The 18204-nt window shown below is 40.0% G+C and overlaps 1 protein-coding gene and 1 pseudogene across 8 annotated transcripts in view; one reads left to right on the top strand and one right to left on the bottom strand.

Moving 5' to 3' along the window:
• PARD3 (par-3 family cell polarity regulator) overlaps positions 1–18204 on the top strand; it is a 644288-nt gene that overhangs the window by 496923 nt on the left and 129161 nt on the right. The gene's annotated exons all lie outside the window — the stretch shown is intronic.
• Positions 6558–8096, bottom strand: LOC141371242 (ubiquitin-conjugating enzyme E2 E3 pseudogene; annotated as a pseudogene).

The raw sequence follows: 18204 nt of genomic DNA on the forward strand, positions 1-18204 counted from the left end.
TTGAGACAACGAAAATGCCATTTCTTGGTGCCTTCGTGTTTGGAAACTTAAATTCAGACAGTGAAATAACACACTTATAAGATGACCTAGAAATGCTTATATTAAGAAATAATCATTCAAATGAAAACAAATAAAACTTAACACTCCTCAGAATGTATTTCCTGTATGAAGAATATACCAAATAAAGAAACTCCCATCAGTTAATTAAACTTCACCAAATTTTGTAATTGGTGAACTGGTGCAAATTTACTATTCAAATGTTTGGACTTCATGGGACTATAGGTAGTCAGTTGACAATCTGAAGTGTAGCCTGCATCTGTTTTTGGGATTTTCATTGTTTGGTGAGAAAGCAGCATTCTGGAATTTCACTGCTTAATGTTTTGATTGATCGTATAGTTAGAAATATGCATCTGTTAGCCCCCCACAGAAATAGCCAGAGTTAATTCATTAAATGCTGTGAATTTGGTGTCAAAATAGGATACTTTTTCAGTTTCCACAGACTATTTATAAAATGCTTTTTTTTAATGGGGTACCTTCATCTATATTTCCATGCCAGTTTAATTTGACTGACACCTGAACTCTTATCTGCCTGTATGTGTTGGTCACAGTGTCATTGTTACTACATTTCATTAATGCCCTTGGTAACATTTTGGCTTTTCATTTTGGGTTGATGCTAAAGAGAAGTCAACCCTACCCTTCTGTTTTATGTGAATAATAAGGCTTAAACTCACAAAAATATTGGTGTACTTACATTTTATTCTGATTTTAACCAGAGACCTCAAAGATTTAGCTATGTAAATGATTCATAATCCTATACTTCTTTGGCAAGATTGTATTTCCTACTTGATTATATCTTCAGGTGACTAGATACTTGAGAGTCTGATACAGTGCTCTCTGATACACTTCTTCCCCACTGTGAAAGACATCCCAGCTGCCTTCCCAATACCTATTCTCTCCTTCCTCCTCACTTAATAGAATCCCAGTTTTGTTCAGGCTGGCAATGTGCCCAGATAAAAATTCAATTTCCCAGGCTCCTTTGCAGTGAAAGGTGATTATGTGACATCATTCTGACTAATGAGTTAGAAGTGGATCTGGATGGAACTTTTTCTGCAAAGCTAGTTTTTTTCTAATTGGAAAAAATTGAGCCAACTCAGCTTTTCCCCTTTGCCATTTCCCCTTCTTCCTGCCTAGAACTTGGGTGGGTGCTCCAAGGTAGGGTTTATCTAACAATCTTGAGGATGAAGGCCACATGGAGGAAGAGGGAAGCAGCCCATTCCCTTGAACTACGGTTCTAATCCCGGCATGCCCACCCTCTTTGTGACCTGTGCAACTTGAGCCTCTTACTTGTTTAAGTCACGCTCCATCATTTCTGTTCTGTGGAGCCAAATAGCATTTGGAATCTAGTAAATTATGCGCACAAGAGCCCAAAGGAAGTAATCATCCTTAGATCAAGACTGTCTGGAGAACTATGCCCTGGTCAAATCATCTCCACGGTATTTTGGGAAATTAAATAGTGGGCAAAGTTTTCTAGTCTTGCTCAGTTAGCTCTTCTACTTTTCACTTTATTTAGCCTGTACTTAAATAAATGTTATTAGTTAAATGTCTGCTAGCATACATCCTTCTTCACTCCGATACAGCACCATCTCCTGGCAACTCTTACTTCTCTCAACAATCCTGCTATAAAGTGTAATGTACAAGAGCCTGAACTGTGGAGCACACTGCCTGAGTTTGGTTCTGGGTTCTTCCACCATCAGCTGTGTAAACTCTCTGCTTCATTTTCCTCATCTGTAAAATAGGGATAACAATGACACTTACTTTATCAGGCTTGGGGAAGACTACGTCTGTTAATACATATAAAGCACCGGAGTGCCTGGGTGACTCAATTGGTTAAGCGTCTGACTCAGGTCATGATCTCAGGGTCATGGGATCAAGCCCCATATGGTGGTTGGGGGGGTGGGGTGGGGCCAGCACTCAGCAGGGAGTCTGCTTCTCTCTCTCTCTCTTCCCCTTTTACCCGCCCCCTTTCCCCTGCTCCCACATGTGTGCTCTTTCTTTCTCTCTCTCTCTGTATAAAATACATAATAAAAAAATACATAAAAAGCACTAGCACTGTCCCTGGTCCACAATAAACCCTATTTAAGTGTTTGATGTTGCTGTTGTTTGTTAGGAAATGGGTGTTTTCCCATCCCCACCTGGGTGCAGAAACAAGCAAAGAATGGAATTGAAATAAATTAAGATAGGTTTTATTCCTTACACGTAACATACATGTAAAAGTGTGGGCATGCATCTCTACTGATACCACTGAGTCATTAAATAGCTGGTCTCCAGGTGTTCTCCATAAATCACATCACATCATGAACATTCCTCTTTAAATTAGGACGTACTGGGTTCAGTATGAGGCCTTGTGGAGTGCTTCTTCTCTGTAAATACTTGTAAGTGCTGGATACTGTAAAATGGCTTAGTTGAGTGAAATAAGTAGGGGGGATAGTTGTGTAAGAATGTGATCTCTCGTTTGATTTCAGTCCTTTGACAATTTGAAGGTCTTCATTTTGTACTTTCATGGAATTCTTTGAAGTTCTTCGTGTTCTACTTTCATGAAATTCTTGCTGATTCCAAGCTTGCAAAGCTCCATGGAGATACGGAAACTTGAACTTCTTAAACCTTGTCTAAAATTTTGACATTTCTATTTACATCAGGTTATCTCCAGGTAGGGTGGATGGGCAGGAATCACAATCTTAAGAACTGTCACAGACTGCATTCTGGAATAGTGAAGTTTCAAATTTTAGCATGTATACGAGGAACCTGGAATGCTTCTCACAAATGCAGGTGTGTTGACCTCCCCTCATATTCTGATGCAGTAGGTCTGGTCGGGGACTAAGAAACCACATTTTCAACAAGCACCTCAGTTGACTATAATGCAACCGGTCCATTCACCCTTTGGAAAGCAGTACTCTTGGGCTAATGAAACAAACAAACAGACAGACAAACAAACAAGATGAAATGGATCTCTAATGTAAGTTAGTTTATTAAGGCTAACAGTGAAGCTATGAAATAATTTATAGTTGGCATATTGGGCATAGCTTTATCTTGGCATTCATGTATGTCCACTGTTCACCTATGGTTAAATAATCATTTTGTTTAAAAGGTCAACTACAGGTGTGATATTCATAAACTTTATTCAGTGTTTCTTGACACTTACCAAAAGTTTCTTTTCATGTAAATTTAAAAGCTTCGTATGCTTTGAATTCTAACAAAGAAATGATGAAATGCTGGTCAATCATATTTTTATTTACTTGAAGATACCAAGCAATTCATATTTTTATATCCAGATACCAGAATCTGTAGTTAAAAACTACAGAAAAACAGCTCTAATGGACATTTGCTGACTGTCACCAGGCAATCATTTGCCACCAAGAATGCATTGTCCTCAAATATAATTGAAATAAAATAGGTACTGTGCTGCTATAAATCTAAATAGCAGGAAAATAGTAGGCTAGACTCCCCCAGCTTGTTCAGGACACCTTAATGGAAACATAAATACCATAATCATATGCTTTTTGCATGCATTTTACCACTAAAAAGAAAATGTGGATTTTAAAAGAAAAGACCCTTTTGAACTTGTTTTTTTTCCCCCGCATTAAAACTGAAATCCAGTTGTGTCAAAAGGAAGTGTGACAAACAGAGAACAAAACTAATTTTCTTAGATATAGGTAGTTATTAAACAAGTGCTCTTTTTAAAATGTTGGGTCACATAACAAAGTTGTATTTGCTATATTCAAAAAGTCAAATACCACTTTATTTACTTACATTTACTTCATCTCTGCTTTTCTTGAAATATGAGAAAGTCATTCTCAAAGGTAGTAAATCTCATTGTCATGATGAGTTTTGCAAGTTGGTGCCATTGCTGATTCATGTGCTCTACCCCAGGCCCTTCTCAGTGTCCTTAGCTATCCTTTTCTGACCTGCTGACCTCGGCTAGCTCCATCCACGTCAGCAAATGTCCCAAACTGGGTTGTTCCCTTCAACTTGCCTCTCTTGTCCAACCCTACCACCCACCTTCATCTGTGCCCCGGCTCCTTCCCTCTCCCTACTTGCTGTGGGTCAGCTCTCCTTCTTCCAGGCCAGTTCTGTGTGCGCTCTGCCAACCCCACCCTGCAAGGAGCCTGTTCCATCAGTCCTTCTCAGCTCCTTCTTCAGCATGTGCCTCTCTGCTCGCTCTTCCACAGAGTGGGTAACCATGCAGATGTCTTTATCATGCTGTTAAAAAAAATCCTTTTTTACCCTCTAGCTATTTTCTGCCCTATTTTTCCTCTTCACTTCTAATCCAGACTTCTTGAAAGGTTAATCTAGATTTGATATAAACTGCTGGGTCTTCTTTCCCACATCACATTCCTTCTTTGTGGTAGGCATAATAATGCCCTCCACCCCCACCCAGGATGCCCATTTCCTAATCCCTGGAACCTTGGAATATGTTGCTCTATCTATCCAGCAAAATGGACATGGCAGATCTGATTGAATTAAGGATCTTAAAATGGGGAGATTTTCCTAGATTATCCATCTAAAGGGGCTCAGTGGAATCACAAGAGTCGTTTTAAATGAAAGAGGGGGACAGGAGAGTCAGAATCAGAGAAAGATTTGAAGATGCCGGTCTGCTGACTTTGAAGACAGAAAGGGACCATGAGACAAGGAATGCAAGTGGGTTCTAGGAGCTGGAAAAGGCAAGGAAACGGTCTCCCCTGGACCCTCTAGAAGGAACGTAACACTGCTGACACCTTGATTTTAGCCCAGTGAAACCCATTTTGGGCTTCTGACCTCCCAAACCACAGTGTAATTATAGTTTCCTAATGGTCTCCGAGATTCCTGGTCCAGTAAACACTTCAGTTCTTTCCATTCGGGATCACTCTGGCATTCCTGAAACTCTCTTCTCTGTGCTTCTGTGTGTGCAACGTTTGCCTCTTGCTTCCTACTTCCTATAGGACTATTTCTTAACTGTCCCTTTAAGGATTCTCTTCTTTCCTGCTAAGTTTGAATTCTTTAGGGAAATAGCTCTGGACCACTGCTACTCCCTATGTGGTGTTTTGGCTAAAGTTTTAACTACTGTGTAGCACTGGTGATGGGTAACCTGCACTAGCCCAGTCCTCTCCTTTAAGCCCCAGACCCTTGGAGCTAACTACCAGCTGGGAGTGCAGGCTTCCTGTGTCTCTCAGGTACCTAAACCCAACCTATCCAAAACCAGATTCATCACTTTCATTCCAAGCCTCTTCTAGTTTCATGAGCCGAATCTCCAAGATCCCCAGATTTGCTCAAGACATAAATCTTTCTTTGGCAGCCAGCCTCCCTTCCCCCTCCCTCCCACCTCATTCAGTGATGGAGGCCTACAAGTTTTACAGTTTAAATAATTCCAAATCCTTTCTCTCCTTCTGCACCACGACACGTAGGCTGGCAGGGGTCTACTAACTCATCTCCCTCTCTGCGCTCCAGTCTTGTTCTCCTCAAATCCCTACTTTTCCCAGTACCTGGAGTTTTCTATGCAAAATAAAGATCTGACATCTCATTCCCTTGGTTAAAATTATTCTGTGGCTGTTCATTGTCTCCTCGATGCAGTCTGAGCCCTCAGCACAGCGTCTGCGGGCCTCCAAGACCTCCTGTTTCAGCCTCATTCCTAATTATATCAGACTGTGTCATATTGGTTCACATCCTACTTTCAAAACAGAGGATCTTCTAGAAGTATAAATCCAACTTCATGAGATACATGGGTGAATTAAGTGGTTCTTTGGTCGTTATATGTTGTGCAAATGTTAAATTTTGGTGGGTAAATGGGGCGCCTAGGTGGCTCAGTTGTTAAGCATCTGCCTTCGGCTCAGTTCATGGTCCCAGGGTCCTGGGATCGAGCCCCGCATCAGGCTCCCTGCTCAGCGGGAAGCCTGCTTCTCCCTCTCCCACTCCCCCTGTTCTGTTCCCTCTCTCACTGTCGCTGTCTGTGTCAAATAAATAAAATCTTTAAAAAAAAAAATTTTGGTGGGTAAAAACAAGCAATCACCATTCATTAAGCTGTTCTAATATAGTTAGAGATGCAGCAATTAAATTAAAGGCTGAGGTGACATAAACAACCCAACAAATGAAATCTTGAAAGTAATGAAGCCATAAATAAGGTCATGGCTAATTTTAAAGACTTCTTGTTTAATTCTTTTTGTTGATTAACATTGCCTGAAACCACAATTTGTTTGTAGAAGTAATGTGTAATGGGGGTTGTTTATTTATATATTTATTTTAGCCTTAGAGAAGGTTTAAATATTCCACAGAAATATGAGGATAAGGGAAAACTATCTTAGACCTTGGTAGTCATCAGGCAAATAATTTTCCAGCACAGTGTGTTGGCTTTTGTTTTAATGTCTTCCCCTTTGCAGGGCACTGAACTTCTGGGGCTTTGATGATGAGCTAGCTACACTGTGGTCGAAATCTGCTTGAGCTGTTTTGGTATTTCATTTGATTTTAGCCGTCTAACAGAAGCTCCAAGATCCTGCTTTAAATGCAACTTGGCACGATAACTCATCTTTTTATTCTGTCCCAACCACCTGGTCCTCCTGTCCTGTAGACAGTCCGAACCCATGGACTCAAGTACCAATCTTATTGGTATATAGTGGTCTTAGGTTGGTATTATTTTCTTTCTTTCTCCTGAACAAAGCTGGAATATCAGTCAACTCTTAATATAAATTCATGAGGATTTATATGGAGCCCTGTTGTGAGATGCATTTTCAACTCTTGGGGAGACTTTATCAAGACCTGATTCCAAAATCCATTTTTAAATTAACTTTCCAGATGTTCTAGAGCTTTTCCTCTGGCCCCCCAGCCCCGAGTATGGATAACTGCCCAATTAGTCTCTTTTTTGCTGTTTCATTCCTTTTCTTTTCATCAGTTCCTCATTGGTTGACTTTTGTGTAACTTAAGGAGAAATAGTAGTTGATTGAAAAATATTTGTTGTATTTTCCAATTAAGGAAGTGTTTGGGAAGTCCTTAGCATCTTCCACTAAAATAGATGATTATATAGAAATGTGGAAATTCTAAGCTTTTTGTATTGTTACAGTACAGAAAACGACTAGATAATTCATATATTCTATGAATATGTAGTAATTACTTGAATATATATTTGAAATTGCATAAAACGGACTCATGTTCATAGAATGAATGGATCAATAAATCATTGTATTTTAGAGTGTATATATATATATTCTGTAAAACTCACAAATATTTTTAAAACTGAATTTTCTATATCAGTTTTTGTCTTTTATTATTAGTTCTACCTCATAGACTATACAGGGGTTACAGGATTGAAACCTTAGGAATTCAGAGGTTTTTTTTGTTGTTGTTTAACATATTAACAAGTTTATTAAAATTATTCTAAAATGTAATGCAAGAACATTACACCAAGAGATGAAAATATAAAGAAACATGAGACCCATACCCAAGTCTAGTTGGCAAGAAAGGGCAAATGACAAGAGGCAGTAACTAGCAGAGAATAAATAACACATAAGTCTCTCAAGAGATGTGCAGGAAAGGCTTCACAAGATGTAGGATTTGAAATGGGCCTTAAAAGATCACTACTGGGATGCCTGGGTGGCTCAGTCATTAAGCGTCTGCCTTTGGCTCAGGTCATGATCCCAGGGTCCTGGGGTCGAGCCCCGCGTTGGGCTCCCTGCTCCGCGGGAAGCCTGCTTCTCCCTCTCCCACTCCCCCTGCTCGTGTTCCCTCTCTCGCTGGGTCTCTCTCTGCAGTTAGGAGGAGGATCAAGAGTTATTTCAGCTAGCTCCTTCTGAATTCTTTTAGCACTAGTGGATAACTTAGCAGTGGTTTCGCTAGAGAGTTTGGCGTTTTTCTTCTGCTGGGTGGCAGAAGGTTTTCTTTCTTCCTGTTCTTCAGGCTCTGGAGCGGCTGGGTCTCGCTGGTCCGCATCTGAACTACCACTGCTGGTGCTGGGGCTCTCATCATCGGACCTTTGCCTATCACTGGACATCTTGGTGAAGTTATTTCTTGGAAAACTCAGCCGCCCGCCCGGCCCGCTCCTGCGCCGCTACAGTGTGGGGGAGGGAGAGAGAAAAAAACCCTTCCTTAAGGAAATGGAGGCAGCTGTTGGGGGGTGGGGGGCAGGAATTCAGAGTTTTTAAAATGTCTGTTCTCAAAAGAAAATACTTTGGGGCCAGGTAAGTGTCTCGTAGGTGATTCCTTTTGGTGAGGTGTCGGGGTGGGTGGGTGGCTCTTTCAGCTTAACTTTTTTTTTTTTTTTACAAATGTATTATAATTTTAGAAGTTGAATAGATATTTTTGGGCAAGAAATGAATCTTAACCTGAACTTGTACTTTTTAGTACCCTGTTTTACCTGAAATTCTTGGTTACTTCTGTGAGAGGCCTGCCTGGCCCCAGCCCCAGGTGCTGTTAACCTTCCTGGCAGGGGTATGGGGATGTGGGGGGGGCAGGTGCTGATTGCACCTGGAGCAAAGGAAAGACCAACAGACCACTGAACTCAGCTCACAGCAGAACTCAGATTATCCAAGTGAACTGCTGAAGAATACTACCTTCAGGAATCTAGAGGATTTCCTGCATGTGCATGAATTCAGTCTAAAATCTTGTGACTTAGTAATGTCAATCTGAACAGAGGAAATAGTATAAAGTCTGAATTAAAGTGTATGTTCAAAGATACCATACTCTGAACTTTATAGCACATCCAGCAGCTCCAATGAAGGGCTAACAGTTTCATTTAGAGAATCTTTATTTTGTAAACTTTACCATGCATTTTGTTTATTCTAATTTAGATATAAATCAAATTTGCCTAAATTTTGTTTAGAGGAGACTTATTTGCTGATTTGAATACAATCAGATTAGGAAATTATTATTCTAAAGTCCCTTCAAATAAGTCCCCCTAAAATCACATTTCTGCTATAAATTTGTAAAGAAAAAAATTTGATAGTGAAAAGATAAATTCCTTTATAGATTTTCAAAGGTTATAAATAGTGGTATCTAAAATAATTGTAAACCACCCACCTACAAAAAATACTGCTATAGTTTCATGTTGACCTCGTATAATTCTGGAATTGTGAAAATATATTTTAAAAATAAAAACATTTTGTCTTCGTGAAGAAAAATGTGATTTAAAAGACAAAGTTTGCCATTTAAGAACTTCCTGATCATCATGACCGGAGCACAGTTCCCTCCAAATAAATCTGTATAACAACCAAATAGCAGATATCTTTTGCCTCTCTTTTCTGGTCTCTGCTTTGCTACTTAATAGGTCATTTAATGCCGGGTACAAAGTTTGAACAGCAGTAATTGCTTGGTCTTTTGAAGGTTATATAATAAATTGGACCTGCGTCAGGCACTTAGGCAGAGAAATAGTAAAGTAAAATCTTAAGTCCAAATCTATCTTAAATTCTAATGTCACTTAGAATTCCTGGGGGCGTGGCTTAGTCAGTTAAGTGGCCAACTCTGGATCTCAGCTCAGGTCTTGATCTCAGTGTTGTGAGTTCAAGCCCCGCGTTTTGTTGTTGTTGTCGTTGTTTGTTTTAAAGAATTCTTTAACAAGATTGGGGGGGCAATGGGAGGAATGCAGATGGAACCGGGGAGTGTTGGGGGGACATAGGTGAAGGAATTAGGGACTGTGCAAATCCCTAGGAGTACCATAAAACTAGTCACTGTGGATGTGGACAATTAGGGTGATTTTTCTGGCAGTTGGCAGTTGGTGACAGGAGGCATGAGGATTTTTTCTAAATTTCATAAAGTCACCATGTGGCCTGTGGGGGAAAGGAGGAGGACTTAGAAAAATGACTGAAATTCTGTATAATTATAACTCTGATACAGAAGAGTTTTGTTTATGAGTTTGCAAGTTGCATTAGTATAACTTTAAAAAATCACCCCTTTTGTAACAGAAACTAAAACTGAGGATAAATACTTATTTCTAATTATCCTCTTTTCCATTTCCTTTTTTTCCCTTTAGTCTGCATGTTTAAGCTTTGTGAAATATTCAAGGGCTTAAAGATTTTTGAATAAGCCCAAGGTTTTTGTACACGTCCCATCTTACAGCCTCTGTGGCTGGTCATCCCCTGCCCCAGCAGTTATCCCGGGGGCTACTGGGTGCTGCAAGTTGTGGATACAATTTGTATGGGATACAGAAATGAGCAAGACCTCATTTACCTCCCAAGGTCCTCTCACTTGTGTCACCTGACAGACTGTATACAATATATTGCACACAGAGTGATAGGAATTAAATAGGGTGCTAAGGAGATTGACTCAGGTTGGGGAAGGAGGGGCTTCTAAGACGTGGTGTGCTTGAGCTGCATCCTAAGTCGGTCAGAGCTTTTATATATACATATATCTCTCTCTCTATAAATATATGTAATATATATTATTATGTGCACATTATATGTATAATATAATATATAAATATATAATATACACAATCTATATAAATATAAAATAAAAATAAGTAAAAATCTTTACATATATATTTATATGGTTTTGACTGACTGTGCAGGCTAGTTAAATCACTGGATTTATATATATGCTCCTGGTAAATATTAAATATGGTCAACACTTTACTGTGTAGATTTTTTAATACCTCCTGCCCCTAAAAGCCACTGGTAATCTGCTGTGGCTTTTCTCTCTGAGTGGTCTGATTCTTTGGAAGGATTTATGGATTTCAGCAAGTGAGGCTTACCTAGCCTTTAGGGCCCTTGGTGTCTTCAACTCTCAATTAGGTGGGGCCTTGAGGCCTACAGGATAATGAAGTAGAGCCTGGACAGGCAGAGGTGCTTTGCCCCTATCAGGCAGGTGGTTTCTGCGAGAGCAGATCAAGGATTCAGGGGCCGTGAAGGGGAGCTGTGGTTGGTGATATTGACCTTATGGATCCGAAATAGGTCTGTGAGAATATTTTTGTTTTTCATACAGTATGGCTTTAAGCATTTGAAGAATCTAAAATTCTTGTTTTGGCACTTCTCAGCTGTGAATGGCATGTGGTCTGCAATATCTCCAGGCCTGGATCATCAAGGGACATGGGACTCCATCAGTTAGTTGCAGTATCTGTTGAACATCTGCTAGACACAGATTACCTTGCCAGGCCAGTTCAAAAATATTGGCACATCTCATTGTACCTCTGATATTATTTTTAAGGAATTTTTTTTTGCATCTGGGAGAGTCCCAGTAATCCATCTTTGTGATAAATGAATCCAAAATATGCTATCCTGGATTCTTTTAAAGATTAGCACATCTTTTTAAAAATATACATATATTTTAAATTTATTTATTTATTTGAGAAAGAGAGAGAGCGCAGTGGGGATGAGCAGAGGGAGAGGGTCAAGCAGACTCCGCCCTGAGTGCCAATCCAGATGTGGGGCTTGGTCTTACAACCCTGAGATGACCTGAGCTGAAATCAGGAGTCAGATGCTTAACCAACTGAGCCACCCAGGCACCCCATGATCAGCACATCTTTGAATTGTCTTGGTTTTTCTATTTCTATCTTTTATATAAGATTAGGGCAAACTGGATATAGGTATAGTGTTATCGCTGCTGACTGAGGGACTTGTGATGTTTAACAATCCCATCTGACTTATAACTGAAACAAGGTGTTGGCTAATCTTTTGAAGGGCAGGTGCTCTGGGTTTTGCCGGGACATCCTTTACAGCTATTGCACGAGAGCATGACTTTCCCACTTTTACGTCTAATACATTATTGAAAACATTTACAAGTCAAATGGCTATGTCAAGACCATATACATACGTGTATGTAGGTTGGATGAGATTGTGTTCCTAACGAGATGAAAAATCTGGTGATAAACTCCACTGTCTTGGGAGAACCCAGGCCTGAGGCAGATGTAAGCAAGGGCCTCTGCCTTCTCCCCATCGATGTAGGGCCAGGCATCATCCCTCCTCAGGGGCTGATGTCCTTCCTGAGTGCTCTCCGGGCTCTTCCCAGGCTTGCACCAGCCACCAGGGCATGACGAGTCTTCCCACATGGCTCTCTGGCTTGAACCTTCGTGTGGCCAACAGTGGGAAGGAGGGCATCCAGGAAGATGGCTAGTCAGGGCAAGGAAGACAGGCCAGTTGACACAAGTTGGTGTATCGTCCTAGGCGAATTCTAGGGCATCATAGGTGCCACAGCCCTGCAGCCCTGAGGAGGGAGTGAGTCGCAGGTGCTTCTGTGCGGAAGGCCACACTCAGGAGCTGTCACCTGTGAAGGCCTCAGCTGCCTCTGAGGGGTCCTGGCTCTGTCCCTGCAGCAGCTGGGGCTCGGGGCGGGAAGCAGGCCGAGCCACCAGCAGTGACTAAAGGTGGTTAATGTGAGGAAATGCAAATAATTTAAAATTGCAATGCTCCCCCTCCTTCCCTGCGCTCCCTAATTACCTTCCCTGCTTTACTTTTTTTACTAGTGCTTATGACTAGTGCTTACTAGTTATGATAGGGCCTAGTCATACCTTTAAAAATGCTGTTTATCATCCATCTCTAGCAACTAGAATGAAGTTCCACTTTCAGGTAGGAGTCTTTGTCTATTTTGTTCATGGCTGTATTCCAAGGCCTGGCATATGGGCATTCGAATATGTTAAATGAATGAATGAATAAACCAAACTCTTCATCAGCACAGAAAAGGCAGTTTGTGGGGCATGGTGTCAGAAAAGGAAAACTGTAAGCTCTATGCAGGTAGAGAGGGCCTGCTTTAGAAAAGTGTGAAATTTCTACCTGCAAAAGGAAGCTAAGCATTTTAATTGTTAAAATCACTTTTGCTCATGCTAGGTCCATAATTCTTCCAGGTTTCCTAGAGCATATGTAATTTTGAGAGAGGGAGATGATGTGATGCAGTATTATGCAATGTGATACCCTAAGGTAGATATGAAATATGTATGGTTAAGGGCACAGTCTAAGTTCTCATGCCAGCTCTGCCAGTTAGCCTTCCGTGCCTCACTTTTTGCACCTGTGAAATGGGGATATTGACATTACTGACCTCATTGGGATTTTTTGTGTATGTATGTGAGGATTAAATGAATGACTACACACGAGGCACTTTGAATACTACCTTGTACATAGAAGATTCCAGTAAGTCTTAGTTGCTGTCATCATTACCATCATCAACATCATCATTGTTATTATGCTACCACTACATCATCATCTGTATTCTTGAGTTCTTAAGATTATTGATTTATTTATTTGAGAAAGAGAGAGCAGGGTGGAGGGAGAGGCTGAGGGAGAGAAAGAATCTCAAGCAGACTCCACGCCAAGCGGGGAGCCCAATATGGGGCTCAGTCTCATGACTGAGACCATGACCTGAGCCGAAATCAAGAGTCAGACGGTAAACAGATTGAGCCACCCAGGCGCCCCTGTATTCTTGCATTCTAAGGACATTTAGAAGCTAAAAAGTTTGCTGCATAAATTGTTTTGTTAGCATGATATATAATGACTCTGTATTTTTTTAGCATCTTTTATGTGTAAAAATTTATTGTAGGTTTCTCAACTTTTTATTTTGACGCCACTATAGGCTTCTGCAGCTTTTTACATTATATGCTGGTACCAAAATGTGCGTTGCTGTGGACATTTGATTGATTTCTGTAATTAGGAAGCAACTTAATCTACAGTAATTTGGTGTAGTATTGAACTTGAATAGCCACAGATTCATTTCCAAAAGAGGAGACTAAAGTAAATGAGAGTTATGATATTTGAGGACATGAATGAAAGCGGCACAGGCCTGGGGCTGGGTGAGATCCTCCCATAGCTCGTGATGCACCCCATGGGTGATTCCCCCGCTTTAGGAAGGCTACTTATCGTTTTCCTCCAGGAATGTGGGATGGCATAATAGGGCAATTTTAAATAGCTCAGTGATATATTTAAATAAAAACTACTATGTAATTGCATAATATTAGTATTATAAATGCCTTGTATTCATTATATGATAATTAATTAAAATAAGGTTCAGTGTTAATAAATATGTAGTAGAGAATATTACTGATGTTTTATTTATGGTAAACAGGAAATGTCCCTTGTGATTTTTTTTTTTTATTCCCTGCTTGGAAACGATAAATCATATATGAGAAGGGATTAGATTGTTTTCTTTTATGATATGCCTTTTTCTGGCACATTTTGTCTGCTTACCTGGGATTAGCTACATACATACCTCACAAAATGAGGTCTCATTATACCCAAGGATAGCTAAATGCCCATCAAGGAATAAATGAATGCGTTTGAGTTGTTTTAATTAGCTAGGTGTGATTTAAAGGTTGCTGAAATCAAAAAGGCTTATTCATTTTTCATCAATAATCACTTACCTTAATATTTCATTAGAACCCGCTGATTTGCAGACCTCCCTCTGGGCTTTGATTCATTATGACTGCAGACATAATTTAACTTTCCCTCTTTTTCTCATTCTGTATTATACTCTTTCATCTCTGAGACACTGTTAAGATGTTTCCAACATTCTTCACAGGGCTGCTAATTGATCCAACTTTTTTTTTTTTTAACTGTACTTAAAGCTAAGAGTTCTAGGCTGTGCAAAGCTGTATGTGCACGTGCATGCATCCACGCATGTGAGCGCACACGTTTTTAGGCAGTTTCCTTTTGTCATTTGAACAGCTGATGATAACGTGCAAATTTTCTGTTTCATATGTTCCGAGACTAAGGACTGATTTATCATATGCAAAAGTCAGGAAGTAAATAACTTGGACACATTCTTAGACTATGCCATCAATTTGAAAGAACAAAGCATCTTGTGTGTGGCATACTCGGCAGATGAGATCACTATCTGTGCATATACCTTATTTTCAGAACATGCCTCTGGTTGCTTTTGACGTACACTTGCACTTATCCTCAGATGCTCAGTGTGCCTGTGTGTCTGCGGGGAGTGGCCCTGTCTGAGGCTTCTGTGCTGCCACCTAGGGAGCGTGGCTCTGTCGCAGTGAAGCCAAGAGTTGGGCCCTCATGTTCATATGATGCACAAGCAGGAAAGAGCCATTCTTTCTTCTTAAATTGTTCCCTGGCTGCATGTGACTGATCGCAGCTAGACACAGCCCACGCAGCACGTAGGCATCAGATCAGAACCTCTTAAAACCCCAAATTCCAAGTACCTCTACTTAAATGTATACATAGGCCTTAGGTTTTTTTTGGAAGTAACTAACCTAAAACCTCAAAACATGCCTAGCACTGATTCTGACAAGCTGATGCGAGCACTGAAAAATAAGTAGATGGATAGGTATTTTCATTTTCCTGAGATTGATTATGAAATAGCGTATGTCTGTTTTCCACAGCCATGTTAAACAGTTTTTGTGTAAAGTACATCTTATTAACTTTCACTAGCTGTAACAGTTTTCATGCTGAGCAAAAATTGCTAAGCATTAAGAAATAGAAACTTGTGTACTTAAAAATTTGGTAAATGTATATGTGTACAGAATTATAAATATTTTCATTTGGATCGAAACCATTCTTTTTAATATTTCCCAGAAAACTTAATGCTGACTTTCCTTATGTCCCAGATTTATTTTTTCCAGAAATATGTCTCAAAAACTAATGAGCCACCAATAGATATATAAACATCTACTAATGGAGAATTAAAAGAATGCTTATGTGTTAGGAGATACTATCCACCATTAAAAATTATTAATCCTTTTTCACCCAGAGCTATTCCTTACATTTTGCCTACCTTTGGAATGTTTGTTGATAACTCTTTCTATTAAATACTTTATTCTTACATATCAGCATTACCATGACTTGCTTGGTGTGAGTATGTGTATTTCAATAATTCTAGGCTTTGCATATGATGCTCTTCAAGATTCTGGGAGAAGCTTAAGATAGATTTACTGGACTTTATCTTTATGATCCTCTCAACCTGCCTGTCCTGCTTTTCAGCCTTCGATTGACGTGTGAAAGCCGGCATGAGCGAGTGAAGCAGGGTGATATAGTAGACCATTGTGGCTTTAGATTCAGATCTTGGCTCTGCCACTTACTTGGATGTTTGGCAAGTTATTTAACCTCTGTGAGCCTCGTTAAATTCATCTGTATTTAAAATTTTTTTGTCCCATTGTTAGACCATATGTCAGCTGTGTCCCGGTTTTTATATTTAGAAAATATGTTCTTCATAACCATGCATCATGATCTGTGTTAGAAGCTATTGGGGCTAAAAGAGAAATACAGATCCAGTCTCTGATGGTAATGCTCTTCTAGTCTTTTGGGAGAATAACAGACGGATTTAAATAACACAGCCAGTTTTATTGACCATGCTGTTTATTTTAATAGCTAGACCAGAATGGTTTGATTGACTTTTTAAAAATCTGGTATGTTTTTTAACCATATGGACAAGGCCATATCTAGAGTGCCAAGCTAATAAGCCTTCTTTTCTCTGCCAGTGAACCATGAAAGTTGTTAGCAAAATGTTTTATTTTGAATTGATCCATTTTCCAAGCTCTTGGTGATATAAACACCCTTCTTAAAAGATAGAGTACAGATTATCATTCATCAGTCACTGGAAATTTGTTGCATCAAAGAACTGTAGTCAATGAGTATGTGAAATGATCTAGAAAAGAATGTCTACTGTGTGATTGGGGATGCCTAAAAATGTTATAAAACTACTCTAAATCAGTTGATTGTGGGTACACGGTTCCAGGTTTTGAATGGTGTTGTAATGCGAAGAACATAAAACATGGGAGTTGGGTAATACTTAGCAGTAATGTGTTGTTTTAAATAGTCAAGGTTTAAAGTAGCATGACCTTGTGCTTTTCTCATTTGTATAAAGGGCTCAGTGTGCAAATCATTCTGAATCATGATACCACTTATTTCTTTGAACAGCAGTGAAATGACAGTATTAGATTGTCTTCTCCCCTAATCAATTCGTAAGTATTCATTGCGTCCCTGGTTTCCTTGGAACCCTCAAAATATTCGTATCTTTCATTTCTCTCCTCATCAGGTTTGTGTTTTCCTTTATGTCCTTTACCATACACACTATCTTTAAATTAGTTGCTGAACGCCCTTGTTTCTCTATTTTCACCATCACTCTATTTTCTGGATCTGTTTCTATTGACTGATTTTTCTCCTGGTTGTGAGTTACATTTTCCTCCTTTTTACATCTGATAAAAGATGCCAGACATTTTGAATTTTATTATATTGAGAGCTGGGTTTTATTCTCTTTTGTAAGATTGTTGGATCTTTCCTGGCAAGCGGTTAAATTATTTGCTGATTGTTTCTTATTTTTAGGTTGCTTTAAAAATCTCTTTTAGGCCAGGGCGAGAGTAGCCTTCATGTTGAGGCCTAACTTAACCCCATTTCCAAGATGTGGCCCTTCTTGACGGACTACTCAGTGTGGTCAGCCAAGGTACTCCATGAGGTCTCTTCCTCCAGTTGGATAAAACTTGCCCAATTACTGGTACTTTAAGAGTGCCCCAAATTGTTCATCTTACTGCTGCCTGGGAATGATTTTCTTTTTTTACAGAAGTTGTTCCTGTCTAGGCTCGTGGGGTTTTACCTGACCCAAGCACAGTTTGGTGTTCACATGGAGATGTCTGGAGCTCGTTCTTCAGTGTAGATCTCTCCTCTCAGAAAATCTGTCCCACAAATTCTGACGACCTCAGCCTCCCCCAATTCAGAATTCTGTCTGTGGGACTACAGTGCCATTTGCGTCCCCCTCCCTGCACTGCAGTGTGGGAATTGCCAGCAGACAGAAAGCCTGGGTCCTGGTAGGGCTCACCTCATTTGTTTCCTTTTCTTGGGGATTACAGTCCTAGTTTTCCTCACACCCAGTTTCTAAAAATAGTTTTTATAGTTTTCCAGTTGCTTAAAATATGAAGGGAACGCTACACCACTTACACACTCTTGTTGCCAGAAATGGAACTTCTTAAAATATATTTAAAGAATTGTTCTTCTGAGGGTGTCTTCATTCTACTCACCCAGTCTTACTCCTAAACCACTCACAATTGGCTTCAGAAAGACTCTTTGCAGGGGCGCCTGGGTGGCTCAGTAGGTTAAGCATCTGATTCTTGATCTCGGCTCAGGTCTTGATCTCAGGGTCATGAGTTCAGGCCCCACGTTGGGCTCCCCTCTCTCTACAGAGGGAGGGTGAGGAGGGAAGGAAGGAAGGAAGGAGGGTGGGAAGGAAGGAAGGAAGGCTCTTTCCAAGTGACAAAATTGCCAAATCTTGAGACCATAGCATAGTCTTTCTCCTCCTTGTTCTTTCTGAAATATTTAGTGTTGA

Source organism: Callorhinus ursinus, unplaced genomic scaffold (assembly GCF_003265705.2).
Source record: "Callorhinus ursinus isolate GAN/ISIS: 27379988/994484 unplaced genomic scaffold, GSC_fseal_2.0 scaffold62, whole genome shotgun sequence".
NCBI classification, from domain to species: domain Eukaryota; kingdom Metazoa; phylum Chordata; class Mammalia; order Carnivora; family Otariidae; genus Callorhinus; species Callorhinus ursinus.